Source organism: Bufo bufo, chromosome 3 (genome assembly GCF_905171765.1).
Source record: "Bufo bufo chromosome 3, aBufBuf1.1, whole genome shotgun sequence".
In the NCBI taxonomy this organism is placed as follows: domain Eukaryota; kingdom Metazoa; phylum Chordata; class Amphibia; order Anura; family Bufonidae; genus Bufo; species Bufo bufo.
In genome coordinates this window covers 690,672,803-690,692,884 of record NC_053391.1, presented here as the reverse complement: position 1 = coordinate 690,692,884, position 20,082 = coordinate 690,672,803, and positions in this window count along the sequence as shown.

The window sequence follows — 20,082 nt, the reverse complement described above, 5'->3', positions numbered from 1 at the left end:
CCATATGTGGTCGTAAAACGCTGTACGGGCACACGGCAGGGCGCAGAAGGATAGGAAGGCCATACGGTTTTTGTAAGGCAGATTTTGCTGGACTGTTTTTTTTTGACACCATGTCGCATTTGAAGCCCCCCTGATGCACTCCTAGAGTAGAAACTCCAAAAAAGTGGCCCCATTTTAGAAACTACGGGATAGGGTGGCAGTATTGTTGCTACTAGTTTAGGGTACATATGATTTTTGGTTGCTCTATATTACACTTTTTGTGAGGCAAGATAACAAGAAATAGCTGTTTTGGCACCATTTTTATTTTTTGTTATTTACAACATTCATCTGACAGGTTATATCATGTGATATTTTTATAGTTCAGGTTGTCACGGATGCGGCGATACCTAATATGTATACTTTTTTTTTATTTATGTAAGTTTTACACAATGATTTCTTTTTTTAAACAAAAAAAATCATGTTTTAGTGTTTCCATAGTCTGAATACCATAATTTTTTCAGATTTTGGGCGATTACCTTGGGTAGGGTATGATTTTTGCGGGATGAGATGACGGTTTTATTGGCACTATTTTGGGGTGCGTTTGACTTTTTTATTGCTTGCTATTACACTTTTTGTGATGTAAGGTGACAAAAAATGGTTTATTTAGCACAGTTTTTTTTTTTTTTTTTTTTACGGTGTTCATCTGAGGGGTTAGGTCATGTGATATTTTTATAGAGCCGGTCGATACGAACGCGGCGATACCAAATATGTATTTTATTTATTTATGTAAGTTTTACACAATAACAGCTTTTAAAAAAAATAAAAAATGATGTTTTAGTGTCTCCATATTCTAAGCCATAGTTTTTTTATTTTTTGGGCGATTGTCTCAGGTAGGGGCTAATTTTTGCGGGATGAGGTGACGGTTAGATTGGTACTATTTTGGTGGGCAAACACCTTTTTGATCACTTGCTGTTGTACTTTTTGTGATGTAAGGTGACAAAAAAATGGTTCATTTAGCACAGTTTTTATTTTGAATTTTTTACGGTGTTCATCTGAGAGGTTAGGTCATGTTATATGTTTATAGAGCCGTACCTAATATGTATACTTTTTTTTCCCCTATTTTTTACCAATTTTTTTTAACTTTATTTGGGGAAAATGACGTTTTTGTTTATTTTTACTTGAAACCTGGACGGATCGCTATCATCGAAGGAAGAATGAATTCCCAAGTTTATCAAGACATTTTGCAGGAGAACATCTGTCCACCAGCTGAAGCTCAACAGAAGATGGGTGTTGCAACAGGACAACGACCCAAAGCATAGAAGTAAATAAACAACAGAATGGCTTAAACAGAAGAAAATACGCCTTCTGGAGTGGCCCAGTCAGAGTCCTGACCTCAACCCGATTGAGATGCTGTGGCATGACCTCAAGAAAGAGATTCACACTAGACATCCCAAGAAAATTTCTGAACTGAAACAGTTCTGTAAAGAGGAATGGTCAAGAATTACTCCTGACCGTTGTGCACGTCTGATCTGCAACTACAGGAAATGTTTGGTTGAAGTTATTGCTGCCAAAGGAGGTTCAACCAGTTATTAAGTCCAAGGGTTCACATACTTTTTCCACCTGCACTGTGAATGTTTACATGGTGTGTTCGATAAAAACATGGTAACATTTAATTCTTTGTGTGTTATTAGTTTAAGCAGACTGTGATTGTCTATTGTTGTGACTTAGAGGAAGATCAGATCACATTTTATGATCAATTTGTGCAGAAATCCCTATCATTCCAAAGGGTTCACATACTTTTTCTTGCAACTGTATATCAATGGGAATAGATATATATATTTATAGCAGCACAAAGTAATATATATATAATCACACTATAACACAACACTATACGGTCCTAACTACGCTAACACAATCCCAAGTCCTCCCCAGAATCTAACTACAATTACAGTTACTTACACACTATTTAGTAGCAAACCATCCAACCTGGCTATACACTCTATCCCTATCGGGAGACAAAGGGGTTAGTAACACACTGCAGGGGATATTAGCCCAGTAAATATTTAATACAGGGCTATAGCAGGGGCAAAGGGGATGGAATGTAGGGCAGGGGTACAGTAGGGGTTAATGGACTGCCACTGGGTTTTGCAGGGCAGGGGGGCAAGAGTTTATAGGGGTATAGGGCGTTGGTGGTCAGGGGTTAATGAATACAGGGTAATGCAGGGGTTAATGCAGATCGTTGGTGGCAGAGGTTAATGCAGATTATAGGGATTGCAGGGGTTAATGCAAATCGTTGGTGGTATAGGGAATGCAGGGGTTAATGCAGATTGTTGGTGGTATAGGGAATGCAGGGGTTAATGCAGATCGTTGGTGGTATAGGAAGGCAAAGCTGGGGTTAAAGATACTTGCTCGTTGTCCAGGGGTTGATTCCCGATATGATATCACCGCACCAGCCCACACTTCCCCGCCGCGCGCATCTCCTGTGAACGCGCATCTCCAGAGGTACGTGTACATACCTCTGGAGATGTTATCAAAAGGCAGGGAATCATAATTGATCCCCTGTCTGTTGAACTAGCCGCACCTAGACATAATTGTCCAGCTATCTTGGCGACATCGCCCTCCTGCAGGCACGTAGGAATTTGCCTGCAGGAGGATTTAGCTAGGAAGGGGGCACCCATGATGGATGGGGGGGGGGTGTTTTGGCCAGCATTATCAACATTTATATATATATATATATATATATATATATATATATATATATATATATATGGATGGTTGGGGCACATTATATAAATATACATATACAGATGTATGCAATACATACATATATATATATACACAAACCCACACATAACTGTGGTAAACATGGCCACAACCTGTGGGAATAAATGGGCAGTAATAAGTCCACCTGCCTATATATATATATATATATATATATATATACAGTACAGACCAAAAGTTTGGACACACCTTCTCATTCAAAGAGTTTTCTTTATTTTCATGACTATGAAGGCATCAAAACTCTGAATTAACACATGTGGAATTATATACATAACAAACAAGTGTGAAACAACTGAAAATATGTCATATTCTAGGTTCTTCAAAGTAGCCACCTTTTGCTTTGATTACTGCTTTGCACACTCTTGGCATTCTCTTGATGAGCTTCAAGAGGTAGTCCCCTGAAATGGTCTTCCAACAGTCTTGAAGGAGTTCCCAGAGATACTTAGCACTTGTTGGCCCTTTTGCCTTCACTCTGCGGTCCAGCTCACCCCAAACCATCTCGATTGGGTTCAGGTCCGGTGACTGTGGAGGCCAGGTCATCTGGCGCAGCACCCCATCACTCTCCTTCATGGTCAAATAGCCCTTACTTTCAAAGTTTTCCCAATTTTTCGGCTGACTGACTGACCTTCATTTCTTAAAGTAATGATGGCCACTCGTTTTTCTTTACTTAGCTGCTTTTTTCTTGCCATAATACAAATTCTAACAGTCTATTCAGTAGGACTATCAGCTGTGTATCCACCTGACTTCTCCTCAACGCCACTGATGGTCCCAACCCCATTTATAAGGCAAGAAATCCCACTAATTAAACCTGACAGGGCACACCTGTGAAGTGAAAACCATTTCAGGGGACTACCTCTTGAAGCTCATCAAGAGAATGCCAAGAGTGTGCAAAGCAGTAATCAAAGCAAAAGGTGGCTACTTTGAAGAACCTAGAATATGACATATTTTCAGTTGTTTCACAGTTGTTTGTAATGTATATAATTCCACATGTGTTAATTCATAGTTTTGATGCCTTCAGTGTGAATCTACAATTTTCATAGTCATGAAAATAAAGAAAACACTTTGAATGAGAAGGTGTGTCCAAACTTTTGGTCTGTACTGTATATATATATATATATATATATATATATATACACTTGCAAATAACGCAGCAGCACAGTCAGATGGTATGCACTGGGTGCAATTCCTCTAGGAAGGCAGGCTTCTCCTCCACTGTATATATATCCCAAAAAACGAGGCAGCACTCCAGAATAGCGTGAAAGGGTGAAGACCCCAAACTTTAATCCCCCAGCAACATTTCGGCCTACTCAATGAGGCCTTTGTCAAGCTATACAACAGTGTCATCACAGGGTATATATACCCAAAAACAGGTGCAATCAAATCACATGATACAAATTAGTAAAACCACATAATGCAAAAAGTGCTCAATCACGTGACATCACAATCAATTACAATAAATACATTTGGTCACAAAAATACATAAAAAACATCAGTAGTTGAATAAAGTAGTTGAATAAGGTGTAAAACAAAAGTGCTGTAAGTATACATTAATCCTCTCATATCCCAATTATGGATTCATAGGCCTGTATAAAAATGTAAATGTGCAAAAGTGCTTGGTTCAAGTAATGAAAGGGTTAAAATACATAATCTATAACAAAAAGGATACAGCCGTATCCCATTAATATATTAAAATAGCATTGCATACCATTGGTGGTTCAGTGTAGCCGCGAGTATCTGGCGTCTCCATCCGCGTCTCCATCGAGCCCGACAGTCAGTCCCGTCCTCCGCAGCTCCGGCCGCAAGACCATGTTCACACGCTCACCCGATCTGCGGCGTAGTGACATGGAATGCAACGCTCGTATCGCGAGGAGAGGAGGGAGCGGACCATGTGACTCAGCGGCATCCAACCAGCAACAGAGGGGACATCCAGTCGCCATAGTGACACAGGATGTATATATACACACTCCGAATCAGACATCAGTGGGAACATCTAAATGATCGCATATAGCGAACATGAGTCCAATCATATCAAAAATATCCATGAACTTCAGGAAAGCATGGGGGCAAGTCTTGTGTTTTTTAGGGGCAACCATCATGGTGTCCCTGCTTAACACATGGACCAAACTGTTGACCTCCAGGCCACCAGTGGGCAATCAGAGGTCCAATACCCTGCCCCCCATAATCCCCACATTCAAATCAACTCTTACAGGTGGCAGAGGTGGGATTAACCCTTCCCTCTATACTACAGTGTATCATGGTGTCACTTAAGAGGGGAGCAATCAAGCTCCATCCACTCTTATTATATTTATGAAGACTGTCAAAGTATATACTATGATCAGCCCCACGGACATTCGATCACCACCACTGTAGACATCAAAACGTCATCTGCTCATCCAAAATTATCATCATACGAAGTACAGCACACTCCCAGATGTGACCACTGATGTCCACAATTTCTTCTTATGGTAAATAAGGCCATATTCACGGAAAAAAAGGAACCACTTCCGGCTTCGCTAGCTAAAAGAAGACAAAGGGCCTATAGTGTACCCAAGAGTTCTATAAAAAATAGAAGAAGAAAAAAATCAGGTCAGTATGTCAAAGGTTAACACTGTTGCATATTTCCAATAACAGGCTGAACAAATCAGATCCCCCACTCTCTCGGAGTCGACTGCACCTCCTAACTACATAAATCCCATCTACATTCCGTATTCAAGCCATCTGGCTTAAGTGTGCGCAACCGGTGGATCCATACTATTTTGCGCTGTTTTAATAATAACTCTCTATTACCTCCTCTTTTAAGAGGGGGAATATGATTGCTAATCCTAAATTTGAGATCCTTCTCCCTGTGCCCAACATCCACAAAATGCTTGGACACAGGGAGATCCTTCCTTTTCTGGCGTATCGAGTACATGTGATAGTTAAGCCTGGTCTTTACATCCAAAGTGGTCTCTCCAACATAGAGGAGACCACACGGACATAGCAGTAGATATATAACCAATGCACTGTTACATGACAAAAAGTGGCGGATCTCGAACTGAGTCTTCAACGTGGGATGTATAAATTTGTCTCCTTTCAACATATAGCTGCAATTGACACAGCTTAAACATGGATAATATCCATTTCTTTTAGGGCCTATATATGTCTGAATAAATGTTTTATCGCCAGCCACATCTGCTCTAACCAATTTATCACGCAGGTTGGTAGATCTTCTATACGACACACCTTCTCATTCAAAGAGTTTTCTTTATTTTCATGACTATGAAAATTGTAGATTCACACTGAAGGCATCAAAACTATGAATTAACACATGTGGAATTATATACATAACAAACAAGTGTGAAACAACTGAAAATATGTCATATTCTAGGTTCTTCAAAGTAGCCCCCTTTTGCTTTGATAACTGCTTTGCACACTCTTGGCATTCTCTTGATGAGCTTCAAGAGGTAGTCCCCTGAAATGGTTTTCACTTCACAGGTGTGCCCTGTCAGGTTTAATAAGTGGGATTTCTTGCCTTATAAATGGGGTTGGGACCATCAGTTGCGTTGAGGAGAAGTCAGGTGGATACACAGCTGATAGTCCTACTGAATAGACTGTTAGAATTTGTATTATGGCAAGAAAAAAGCAGCTAAGTAAAGAAAAACGAGTGGCCATCATTACTTTAAGACCGTCAGTCAGCCGAAAAATTGGGAAAACTTTGAAAGTAAGGGCTATTTGACCATGAAGGAGAGTGATGGGGTGCTGCGCCAGATGACCTGGCCTCCACAGTCACCGGACCTGAACCCAATCGAGATGGTTTGGGGTGAGCTGGACCACAGAGTGAAGGCAAAAGGGCCAACAAGTGCTAAGCATCTCTGGGAACTCCTTCAAGACTGTTGGAAGACCATTTCAGGGGACTACCTCTTGAAGCTCATCAAGAGAATGCCAAGAGTGTGCAAAGCAGTAATCAAAGCAAAAGGTGGCTACTTTGAAGAACCTAGAATATGAAATATTTTCAGTTGTTTCACACTTGTTTGTTATGTATATAATTCCACATGTGTTAATTCATAGTTTTGATGCCTTCATAGTCATGAAAATAAAGAAAACTCTTTGAATGAGAAGGTGTGTCCAAACTTTTGGTCTGTACTGTATATATATAAGGGCATAAATACATATACTGTATATTTAAATATAACACTTCCCTCAACAAGTGCAAACAAGTATATTTTTTCCATCATTTTCAATACTTTTTCTATAGAGGGTGTCTGCAGTCACTTCTGTCATCTGTCCAATACCTTCTGTGTGTCAGGGCCAGAGATAGGAAAAATTTAAGTGCAAATGAGTATATTTTTTACATCATTTTCAATACTTTCTCTATAGAAGGTGTCTGCGGTGACTTGTGACATCTGTTGAATACCTTCTGTGTGTCAGGGTCAGAGATAGGAAAAATATAAGTGAAAACTAGTATATGTTTTCCATCATTTTCACTACTTTTTCTATAGAGGGTGTCTGCAGTGACTTGTGACATCTGTCCAATACCTTCTGTGTGTCAGGGAAAGTAAGAGGAAAAATATAAGTGAAATCTATTTTCCCTCTTCCATACTTTTTCCATATACTGTGCTTGCTGTGAACTGCGACATTCGTGCCACATCTTGTGTGTCAAGCGTGCATATAACATTTAATATGAAGAAGGCATTAAGGGATGGGGAAGTGGCCGTGATGCTGATGATTCATGCAGAGGCCGTGGCCCTGGGCGCGTTCAATCTGTGCCTGCTGCAAGAGCACAAGAAAAACAATCATCCACGATACCTAGCTTCATGTCTCAGTTTGCAGGGCGTCGCAGGAAAAAACTCTTGTAGTAAGACAAGTTGGAAGGCTGAAATGTCAGCCTGAATTTGTGGGAGGGGCGTCTGATCCCTCTTAAGCGCCGGTTCCCGACTCCTCTGGGTGCTTCCTGTTCACACCCGCTGGATAAGGAGCCGCTTTGCCATCTCTCCTGCAGTACGAATCGTCTAAGGGCACGCATGCCGCCTGTACACCGCCTGCACGCGTCTCCAGGACGTCTCCAGGACGGGTAAGATCTCTTCCCTCGTACCCATCCCCACCACAGGGCACCTCTGATCTGCGCCCAAGTTTTCCCCATTGTTTTAGCGCTGCTTCCGTTCGCGGGGTCGGCGTGCATTCCAGTGTGGAACACATGTTGGGGATCACTATCGGACATGTGTGCTTTTAATTTTACAGGTGGTGTCCTGGTTCATCCATGTCATACCTGCCCAGTCTCACCTGTGCACGCTCCTCCCTGTTTTCTCTATGGCTTTTACGGCTGCTTATTGCAAGTCAGATTCCTGATATCGCACACACACACTGACACTGCTCGAGATATGGGAATGCAGCATAACCAGTACCTCTACATTCCATGTTGTATTTGATAGGAGCCGGTGATAATGTGCAAAATGTACACATTGGAGCGCATGCTGGGCTGTATATACACATGAATGCTACTCACCTGGGAATAAATACACAGGATTAAGCCATAGACAGAACTAGGTACAGTCACAGCACACGGGCCACTTGCACAATCCCTGCCGTCACCAATATTGATATGCAGATGTAGCAGAGCCGACTTTGTCAGTTGACTGTAGGTGCATGCTTTGGTTAATTTATTCGTGTTTTTATGTTTTTCTGCTTCTCCCTGGATCGCCCAGGCTCGTATCTACCTCTCACTTCCTGGATCGCCCAGGCTCGTATCTACCTCTGTTCCTGGATCGCCTTGGCTCGTATCTACCTCTGTCTCCTGGATCGCCCAGGCTCGTATCTACCTCTGTGTACCTGGAATGCCCAGGCCGTCCTCTCTTCACTTGTTCGTCCTTCCGACATGATCAGATCTGTCCTCCTGTGAACGGGTACTGTCCTCCTCTGTCTATCACGCTGTCAGTCTCATCCTGGCACGCCCAGGCTGTGTTCTTCTTTGTCTGCCTGGTACGTTCAGGTCTGGTCTCTGTGCATGTCTACTGTCCCGGTTCTGCCAGGGTCTGTCGCTGTCGGCCGGTTTGTCCAGGCTTTGGCTCTCCATCCATGGCAATCTTCCTCCTGATCCGCACTTCCACGCTTGGTTCACCCGAGCTCATTCCCTTCTGGTTCACCCCTTCCTGGCACTGCCAGGTCTGTCCATCGCTGGGCTACGTGGTGCGGTATTTCTGTGTTCCTCCTTGTGTCTCCTCTCCTGAGTCTATCAGGCTCCGTCCGTCTTCACTCCTGCTGCTCGGTTCTCGCTTTCCGCACTATGCCCTCTCGGATTCCGTAGGGTTCGCATATGCCCTCCGGGCTAGGCACACTCAGGTTGCTTTTCACAGGCCGCATTCACTTGTCACTTTCGTTCAGTTCACCTTAAGGTCTCCACCTTGGGTCGCCTTGGCTCCACGGGTCATTGGTCATCAATCTATTCGCGTCACAACCTCCGGTGGTTCTGTTCAGGTCTGGTCACTCTTGTCGCCTGTTTTCAAGGTTTTGCCCATCTCCGGGCCGGTTTCCTCTTCCTCCTCCTCACGCTCGTTCATGCTCTCTGCACTCAATCATTTCCCGGCACGCTCGGGCTTCGCTCCGTTTTCTTCCTACCGGCCGGGTATTGGTTAGGGGTCTGGTTAGTCTGCATGTCCTACTTTTTTCTTCCAGGTTCTAGCCGATTCCATTCATCCGACACTTTGCTTAGGTCTGGTTAAATAAAAACATCTTCACAGGTCTTCTCCAGCAACTTCAGGTACGTTACTCGGACTTTCCACAAGCCTCTCTCCTCCTGGCGCTGGTCGTTCTACCTTCCAGTCAGGCATAGTCATCCAGAAGTGTCTCTTTCTCTGCAGGTTGAGCATGTCGCGAGCCTCGGACGTGGATGACACCATGCCAGTCCCTGAAACTTCTGTTTCAGGACAGTCCGGCACCATGTCCCTGAGAAGTTGGACGATTCCCAAGCTGATCGCAGAACTTAACAGAAGGAGGATTCCTCCCCCGGCTTCTGCTCGTAAGGCAGAATTGTATAAGCTGCTGATGACCAGCCCGAGCCCGTCGGGTGTCCAGTCGGGGATTACGTCCATTCAGCAGTTGCTGTCCCAGTTACAATCTACTTTTGACTCCCTGGTCAGCTCGGTTGCGTCAGACCTTCCGGCAGTGCCCATTGCCTCTCAGGTGTCTTCGCCAGTGTCACGGATGATGTCGCAGATAGCTGGAACTTATGAATAAACGTCCGACTGACTTGATCCCAAACTAAGGAGCATATAGGTGAGCCCTATAAAACCCTAAGAGCTCTCCCTGACTGCTATGCCCATGCAAGGGTCTCAATGGTGAGGGGACATGACCACTATAATAGTGAGGGGACATGACCACTGGCTCCCTGCACTTAATACGGACGGAGTCAGGGTCACCTAGAATCAAGCCAGCAAGGAAACACAATACATGGAAAGACTTATCTGAGAAAACAGCAGCAGCACCCTTCAGCAGTGAACACTTCATCCAGGAAGTAGTATAAACCGCAAAGTGAGGCAGTATGGGAGGGAATATAAAGGGAGTCGATTAGTCTAAATAGGTGACACCTGGGAGAAGGAAAGGAGATGACAAAGTGAAACCAAAACAAAGAACGTCATGCAAGAGGTAGAGAAGGATGTCTGCCAGACCTTCTCACAGAACTGGCGGTGACAGCCAGGTATTACCAGTCTCACCCAGCCAGGTGGCTCCTTCCCATTTCATTCCGGATGGCATCAAAAAAGATATTGGCTGGGAAGGATGTGAACTTGGCATCCATCCTCATCGCCTCACAAGACGTTCCTGAAAACAGGGTCATTAACTGTGGTGATGTCTCTCTCGTGCTGAAGGCCAAGGACGCGAGGCTTAATAGGAAGCTCTCCATCCCTGAATTCGTGCTGGCATTCAGTCTTTTTAGGGACATCATTTGTTCAGCTCAGCCTGAAAGGAGAGAGGAGTTAGACTCTTATCTCTACCTTGTCACCGATCTGGGTCACAAGTATGGTGGCTCGTCGTTTTACAACTACCACCGCTCCTTCTCAGCTAAGGCTGTGGCTGCCCTGGTTCAGTTCCAGTTTGTCACCAACTGGACCAACATCGACATGGAGCTTTTCTGCCGCCACTTAGAGGGTCTCAGGGCTCCTTCATGTACAGTGTGCCAGTCCATATTTCACTCCTCAGACTGGTGTCCTAACTCTGTCAACCCCATTCAGGATAGGTCCCTGTCCGGCCCCTCGGGTTCCCAACTGGGCGCCCCCGGGGTTGACAAGCTTGGTCGCCCCATAGTGTACCTGGGTAGAAGCCAGGTCTGTAACAACTTTAATGCGAGTGGTTGTGTCTTCAATGGCTGCAGGGCTCTCCACATCTGCTCATTGTGCTTCAGGGCTCACCCTCGTTCCGCCTGTCCCAAGAGGTCTGCCAAGCAGTCCTGACTAGCCGACATTAATCTTGATCTGCTAGGTGTCCTTCTGCGGGATCATCATGACAAAGGGTTTGTGCAATTCCTGTTGTCTGGTTTTGCGGAAGGCTTCCACCCGGGCCTTATTGCCCTTCCTCAGACGTTTTGGGAGGGTGGTAACTTGCGGTCTGCCTCTGGGGACCCGGCGGCAGTTGACGAGTTGCTCCAGTCAGAGGTTGATAAGTTATTCCTTTTTCTTCCTGGCGTATTAACCCTATCGGCCTGGTATCTAAAAAATCATCCAATAAAAAATTATTAATTTATGATCTGTCCGCTCCTCATGCTTCTGCCACACCCAGCCTCAATTCACTCATCCCATCAGAGGGATTCTCGATGCAATATTCCTCTATTGATGAGGCGATTAAGTCCATTGTGATCTCCGGCAGGGGTTCCTGGTTGGCGAAGGCGGATATTGCAGACGCCTTCATGCTCCTTCCTATTCAACCGCAATTATGGGGATAGTACGGTCTCAAGTGGGCTGGTCGCTACTATTTTGTGAATAGACTCACATTTGGTTCTAAGAGTGGTCCATGGTTGTTTGACCAATTTGCCAATTCCTCCTTCATCATGGCGGTTTGCCTACGGTCATCCACTACCTACGGTCATCCACAGAAGTATTGGAATGCATTGTAAAAGGGATTAGACCCCCAAAAGTTGAAGTCCCAAAGTAGGACAAAAAATAAAGTAAAAAAAAGTTGAAAAAATTAAGTTTTCCCCCAAAAAAATTAAGTTTCAAGTAAAAATAAACAAAAACGTCATTTTCCCCAAATAAAGTTAAAAATGAATGGTAAAAAATAGGGTCAAAGTAGACATATTAGGTATCGACGCATCCGTATTGACCGGCTCTATAAACAAATCACATGAACTAACCCCTCAGATGAATACCGTAAAAAAAATAATATAAAAACGGTGTAAAAAAAGGCATTTTTTGTCACCTTACATCACAAAAAGTGTAATAGCAAGCGATCAAAAAGTCACACGCACCCCAAAATAGTGGCAATGAAACTGTCATCTCATCCCACAAAAATAATACCCTACCCAAGGTAATCGCCCAAGAACTGAAAAAATGATGTCTCTCAGACTAAGGAAACACTAAAACATGATTTTTTTTGATTAAAAAAAGAAATCATTGTGTAAAACTTACATAAATAAAAAAAAAGTATACATATTAGGTATCGCCGCATCCGTGACAACCTGGTCTATAAAATTATCACATGATCTAACCTGTCAGATGAATGTTGTAAATAACAAAAGATAAAAATGGTGCCAAAACAGCTATTTCTTGTTACCTTGCCTCACAAAAAGTGTAATATAGAGCAACCAAAAATCATATGTACCCTAAACTAGTACCAACAATACTGCCACCCTATCCCGTAGTTTCTAAAATGGGGTCCCTTTTTTGGAGTTTCTACTCTAGGAGCGCATCAGGGGGGCTTCAAATGGGACATGGTGTCAAAAAAAACAGTCCAGGAAAATCTGCCTTCCAAAAACCGTATGGCATTCCTTTCCTTCTGTGCCCGTACAGCAGTTTACGACCACATATTGGGTGTTTCTGTAAACTACAGAATCAGGGCCATAAATATTGAGTTTTGTTTGGCTGTTAACCCTTGCTTTGTTACTGGGAAAAATGGATTAGTATGGAAAATTTGCCAAAAAATTTTAATTCAGAAATGTCATCTCCATTTGCCAATAACTCTTGTGGAACACCTAAAGGGTTAACGACATTTGTAAAATCAGTTTTGAATACCTTGAGGGGTGTAGTTTCTCAGATGGGGTCACTTTTATGGAGTTTTTACTCTAGGGGTGCATCAGGGGGGCTTCAAATGGGACATGGTGTCAAAAAAACCAGTCCAGCAAAATCTGCCTTCCAAAAACCGTATGGCATTCCTTTCCTTCTGTGCCCTGCCGTGTGCCCGTACAGCAGTTTACGACCGCATATTTAGTGTTTCTGTAAACTACAGAATCAGGGCCATAAATATTGACTTTTGTTTGGCTGTTAACCCTTGCTTTGTTACTGGGAAAAATGGATTAAAATGGAAAATTTGCAAAAAATTTTAATTCTGAAATTTCATCTCCATTTGCCAATAACTCTTGTGGAACACCTAAAGGGTTAACGACATTTGTAAAATCAGTTTTGAATACCTTGAGGGGTGTAGTTTCTTAGATGGGGTCACATTTATGGAGTTTCTACTCTAGGGGTGCATCAGGGGGGCTTCAAATGGGACATGGTGTCAAAAAAAACAGTCCAGCAAAACCTGCCTTCCAAAAACCGTATGGCATTCCTTTCCTTGTGCGCCCTGCCGTGTGCCCGTACAGCGGTTTATGACCACATATGGGGTGTTTCTGTAAACTACAGAATCAGGGCCATAAATATTGAGTTTGGTTTGGCTGTTAACCCTTGCTTTGTAACTGGAAAAAAATTATTAAAGTGGAAAATCTGCCAAAAAAGTGAAATTTGGAAATTGTATCTCTATTTTCCATTAATTCTTGTGGAACATCTAAAGGGTTAACAACGTTTGTAAAATCTGTTTTGAATACCTTGAGGGGTGTAGTTTCTTAGATGGGGTCACTTTTATGGAGTTTCTACTCTAGGGGTGCATCAGGGGGGCTTCAAATGGGACATGGTGTAAAAAAAAACAGTCCAGCAAAACCTGCCTTCCAAAACCCGTATGGCATTCCTTTCCTTCTGCGCCCTACCGTGTGCCCATACAGCGGTTTACGACCACATATGGGGTGTTTCTGTAAACTACAGAATCTGGTCCATAAATATTGAGTTTGGTTTGGCTGTTAACCCTTGCTTTGTAACTGGAAAAAAAATATTAAAATGGAAAATCTGCCAAAAAAGTGAAATTTTTAAATTGTATCTCTATTTTCCATTAATTCTTGTGGAACACCTAAAGGGTTAACAACGTTTGTAAAATCAGTTTTGAATACCTTGAGGGGTGTAGTTTCTTAGATGGGGTCACTTTTATGGAGTTTCTACTCTAGGGGTGCATCAGGGGGGCTTCAAATGGGACATGGTGTCAAAAAAAACAGTCCAGCAAAACCTGCCTTCCAAAAACCGTATGGCATTCCTTTCCTTCTGCGCCCTGCCGTGTGCCAGTACAGCGGTTTACGACCACATATGGGGTGTTTCTGTAAACTACAGAATCAGGGCCATAAATATTGTGTTTGGTTTGGCTGTTAACCCTTGCTTTGTAACTGGAAAAAAATTATTAAAATGGAAAATCTGCCAAAAAAGTGAAATTTTGAAATTGTATCTCTATTTTCCATTAATTCTTGTGGAACACCTAAAGGGTTAACAAAGTTTGTAAAATCAGTTTTGAATACCTTGAGAGGTGTAGTTTATTTTTTTGTGGTTTCTATTATGTAAGCCTCGCAAAGTGACTTCAGATCTGAACTGGTCCCTAAAAATTGGGTTTTTGAAAATTTCTGAAAAATTTCAAGATTTGCTTCTAAACTTCTAAGCCTTGTAACATCCCCAAAAAATAAAATATCATTCCCAAAATGATCCAAACATGAAGTAGACATATGGGGAATGTAAAGTAATAACTATTTTGGAGGTATTACTATGTATTATAGAAGTAGAGAAATTGAAACTTGGAAATTTGCAATTTTTCACAAATTTTTGGTAAATTTGGTATTTTTTTACAAATAAAAATGAATATTTTTTACTTCATTTTACCGGTGTCATGAAGTACAATATGTGACGAAAAAACAATCTCAGAATGGCCTGGATAAGTCAAAGCGTTTTAAAGTTATCAGAACTTAAAATGACACTCGTCAGATTTGCAAAAAATGGCCAAGTCCTTAAGGTGAAATAGGGCTGAGTTCTTAAGGGGTTAAATTGCCAGCTCACCGGCTGTTGTGCGACGTGAGCATGCGCTGGAACTCGACGTTCCACATGTTGGCCAGGCTTTGTGAGCAGCAGAGGGCAGTAGTGGAATACCAGCTGCAATATGGTCGTCGCCTTTCCAGTCAGCTTCCACTAATCAGAAGCGATGAGTGGGCATGGATGTCTGACCTCTGTGACGTTTTAAGAAACTTTGAGGAATCAACACAGATGGTGAGCGGCGATAACGCTATTATGAGCATAACCATCCCACTTCTGTGTCTACTCAAACGCTCACTGCTCACAATTTAGGACGATGCTTTGCATGTGCAGGCCTTCACCTACAATCTTTTACAGGGTCAGCTCACCTTCTGATGACGACAGCGAAGTCTTGCCTGTTGGTACTCTGGCACACATGGCTGACTTCATGTTAGACTGCCTTTCCCACACCCACGCATTTTAGACAACACGGATTACTGGTAGTTCACCCTTCTAGATCCCCGCTACAAAAATAACTTCTTATCTCTCATTCCTCTGGTCGAGAGGACAAGCAAAATGGTGCTATACCAGAAGGTCCTTGTTGAAAAATTGCTCCAAAGGGCAGACATCCAAATGGATCGTCACCATCACGGGGACGTGCGATCGCCTAGAAGTTATCTAGAGTCAACAAAGCGGCAGCAGACCTTTACCTACAAGTCCAGTCTCAGTAGCCAAAAGTCTGGTCAACACAATACTCACCATGACGGCACAATGGGTGAACGTTGTGGAGGCCGGGAGCAAGTTGGCTGCTGGCACCAGACTTGCCCTCCAATAGATCCTTGTTAACGGAAAGTGTACTCATTTCAATAACAGGGCCTCTTGTTATTTATCGTCACTACGTCCCCGAGTCAGGAGTGGGAAATTGCCACGCGCCTGCTGCCTTCTTTGGTCGCTTGTGCTTTAATAACTTGACCCACCCTCTCTGGGTGGTTCACAATTAGGAAAAAAAAGGGCGCAAGGCAACAAGAGCCAATCAGATTTCAGCCATTCACCTCCCTTGGATGTGGTAGCCGTTTCTCAGGCTCCCTCTCCGGCATCAAACCCTGATTCCCCCTTACCCATGATCACCATGGTAGGCGCAGAAACGAACATCGAAAGCTGATAGGGCAGACATCCGAATGGATTGTCGCCATCACGGGGACGTGCAATCGCCCAGAGGTTATCTAGAGTCACCAATGCAGCAGCAGACCCTTGCCTCTAATGTTTTAGATGGTCAGATCAGCAGGCCCTTGCTCCAAATGTTTTTGAGGGTCACCAGCAGGCCATCAATCATATTTTTTCAAGGGTGTGTATGATGCCCTCCTTTATGTGTAACAAAGGGTGTATTGCAGTGCCGGTTCCTTGGAATTTTTGGCAGCCCTTTCCCTTAGTGCATAGGCTTTATAAGTGTAGGAGTCCCACTACCTGAACTATTGTATCACAATGTGCATGAGGCCCTCCATTATGTGATATACAAGAAAGTAAATATACAAGAAAGAATGTTTCTTAACAAGTTTTCCTCTAAAATTAATTTTCTTTTCGGTTTTGTGCGTATTTTTGTTAGTCTGTAAAAGTGGCGTACTACTCAGACAACATGGTTCCCAGCAGCGACCTGTGGTCCGCTGCGGGCATCCTCCATTGTAAGCATTTATTGCTGGGGATCGCCATTGGCAACGGACCACATGTGCAGGATTTGCTCCCCCGGCTATAGATGCACAACTGCATATGGGGTTGACAATTTCCTGTCTCTTAAGACCACGTTATTTTGTCATGTAGTTTGTAAATGTATGCTTGGAGGTGTATAAACTTCAAATTTGAATGTGCCTTGATTTTCATCCATAGGCAACATTTAGGTGCACTTGTGATGCGTCATATTAGTCAGCCTTGGGTAGGACTCACAGCCTCCTCCCTCCTCCCATTGTATGTGTGGTTTCACACTGGAGACAACCGGGAGTTGTTTGCTGTGAGTCGGACCTTACGCTCCTGTAAGTCGCCCACTGGCCATTGGTATTGCCCATATGACACAGGTAGGTTAGCGTTAAATCCCGTGCTACTTGAGATATCTTGACGGGGTGCGCGGGCTCCAGTATGTCCTTCATATAAGGATATACTGGCTAAAGTCTCATTTTAACAACAGTGTGAGGGCAGAGTTTGTTGATTGCATCCACCACAGTAGTCCACCTATTCCTGTAAATGTAAATTTTGCCTTCCAATCATCACCCTCATTAACTCAGATCAGCGTATATGTTCCCCCGTTTGGTAAAGAACTAATCCCTTTAATCCAATAGAAGAGTTTCAAGATATGGGTTGAGAATCAGTCCTTCACCATAAACAAGTTCAGATCACAATAATCTATGCAGAGTCTCCAAGATCTTCTTTGCTAAGAAGAACCTGCTCCAGAAAGCAAGCAAGATTTCTAGATGAAGTCACTGTCTATTTTTTTCTTGTTATAGGCTGACATCACCTTGGTTTCAGGAAGAGACACTCCTCTGGGAGCTTCAACACCAAGAAGTGGAATAGTACAATCAATGTAGCAATCATCCGGAAAAGTCTTTCCACCCTTTGCTTAGAGAAGACATCCAAAAAGTTCTGATAAGTAGGTGGCATTCTGGCAGAAATTATTACAGATACTAATGGAAGGGAGTGAAAAGGACTCAAGCAGGAGAGGCAGTGATGGAAGCAGAAGGAACTTCACCTGAATAATGGAATACCCAGGAGTACTGGAATACTGGTGCAAGGTAGGGCCAAGAAGAAAATCTCTTCGGACTCAAGGGCACTTGAAATGAAAATGAACTGGATTTTTACAGAAACCTTTTCAAGTGAGGCAGCAGAGGAATTTGGAGTTTCTTGCCCATTTTATCAATTGGGAAGAATTGATAGCATTATCTGTAGCTCTGGAATCTATCAAAGCCAAACACTTTGACATTTTTCATTGGGGAAAATTGGCATTCAACCCTAGGTGATATTTTCACATTCACCTGGGGCTGATATTTTTCTGGGTTCTTTGGACATATAGGACAGTTGATGCACTAATGACCCTCTTTTCCACAAAACAGAAAGAGACCAAGAGTCAGTTGACAGGTTGAGTGACCTGATTGACTTGCATGGATCCTCAATTAGTGCATTGTTAAAGGTTGGCATGATGCAATGACATCAGCAGGCACGTTCCCTCTCTCATGACCTTTCAGAGAACCAGAGGGACACTCTAGCAGCCAGGGAATCTAAGCTGTCATGGGTCATGGGGAGACTTTGAAATACCAACTCTTAAAGTGGCCAGACGTCTCATTATCTGAGTGAAAATGATGAGGGCACGAAAGTGAATGGCATACTGATCTATAAATCCCCAGCATAATACCATGGCAGTGGTGGACTTTAAAGCTTAGAACCTGAAGGAGAATAATTAGTCTTAGGATGTTGAGTGGAAGTTTACTGGATCATGGGTGCGTCAGCTTTACCAGATAAAAGAGGCTGTAGTGTGTCCTGAAGATAGAGATTTCCAGAGTGCCATACTACCTCTCATTGGCAGGCATTTTGTTGGGCCACTTGTTCAGCCAGCTCATTGGCACCAGCTTAACTGATGTGTGGAGTCAAGGGATTTCCTAATATTTAATCCCATTACAGGGATCTGAAATTCACTGCAGGGAGTCCTAAATCATAATCCTCGGAGTAGCCTTAGACCAGGCTAGACACACAAAGATGAGGTCAGAAACAAGGTTGGCAACAAGAAGAAAGAAAGCCAAAGGGATGATCAAGAAGAATAGTCACGGGCTAGCCAATAATCAGGACTAAAAGAAAATTACAGTGCCAGGAGAGAAATCCAAGGAACAAAAAAAAGCAAGGTTATAGACAATAGCCCACCAGTGTCTGACATGATTTGGAGGTGCAGTTTATCTTGAAAACCTGATGTGGAGGGCATAGAAGACAGGAGAGTTGTGGCATGAAACTGAAGAGCTGCGGTCCAGAACTGTAGAGGTCAAGGTGGAAGACAAATCAAGTTGTACAGCCAATTGATATAATAGGTGACTGCGACCAGTGCCGACGCCAGCACCCGGCATACCCAGGCAACTGCCAGGGCCCGTTGCTCCTGGGGGGCCAACTGATCACCCATGGGGTGCCACCACCAAACCAGCAGGTCAAACCAGGCGACAAACCTCTGCTGTGACCAGTGATGGGCGCACCCTCCACACAACCCTGCGTAATGGGCATCACCCAATAGAGGGGTACTAGCCCTGCGCCCTGCAGTCATCTGAACACGGTTCCCATCCTTGGCACCTCTGCTGGGTACCGGGATACTGCTGGTCCTCTTGTTGACAAACCTATGGAGAAGAACCATGATGATGACACATAGCAGCCGTTCCTAGCATGCTCCCCGGTGCCTGCAGTGTATGACCCCCAGGGCTGGTAGGAGAACAGAGATTTATCTCCTGCATTGAGCCATGACTCATGTGACTGCGGAAGGGAGGAAGACCCGGAAAGACGGGTGAGGGTCGGACCAGGCAGCTCCTGCACCACTGATTCTAGGGGGACGCCTAGGGGACCTAGCGGTGTGATGTCATCCAGGGTATGACATCATCGCCAGGGAGACTCCTTCCTTCCACGATGGCACACGTAGCATATGCACAGAGCTCTGTTCTGTAGGGCTGTAGGATCAGGAGGCAACAGAGGTGACATTATCCTTTGGTTTTGATGGAAAAAAAATTCTACATCTTTTTTTTAGAAAATATGTTAGCTCTTAAAAGTTTAGTGTGTAACTTCTGATCACTTAAAATAATGACAAATTATTTTTGCAAGAATTTATTGGATTGAGGGTAAATTGGCCCCAGGGTTGTACTGCAGATGTTCCCGCAGTCATGTATGGGGCAACAGCATGGGCACATATCGAGACCTCGGACAGTTAAAATTTTTTTTTTATGAAGCACAGGTTAGGACTACAGGGGTTTTCAGCTCCTTGGCCCGACAACCCCTTTATGTTATTTCCCAGGCAAGTGCCAAAGGCCACTGCTCCTGGGAAGGGGGGCACTGCATA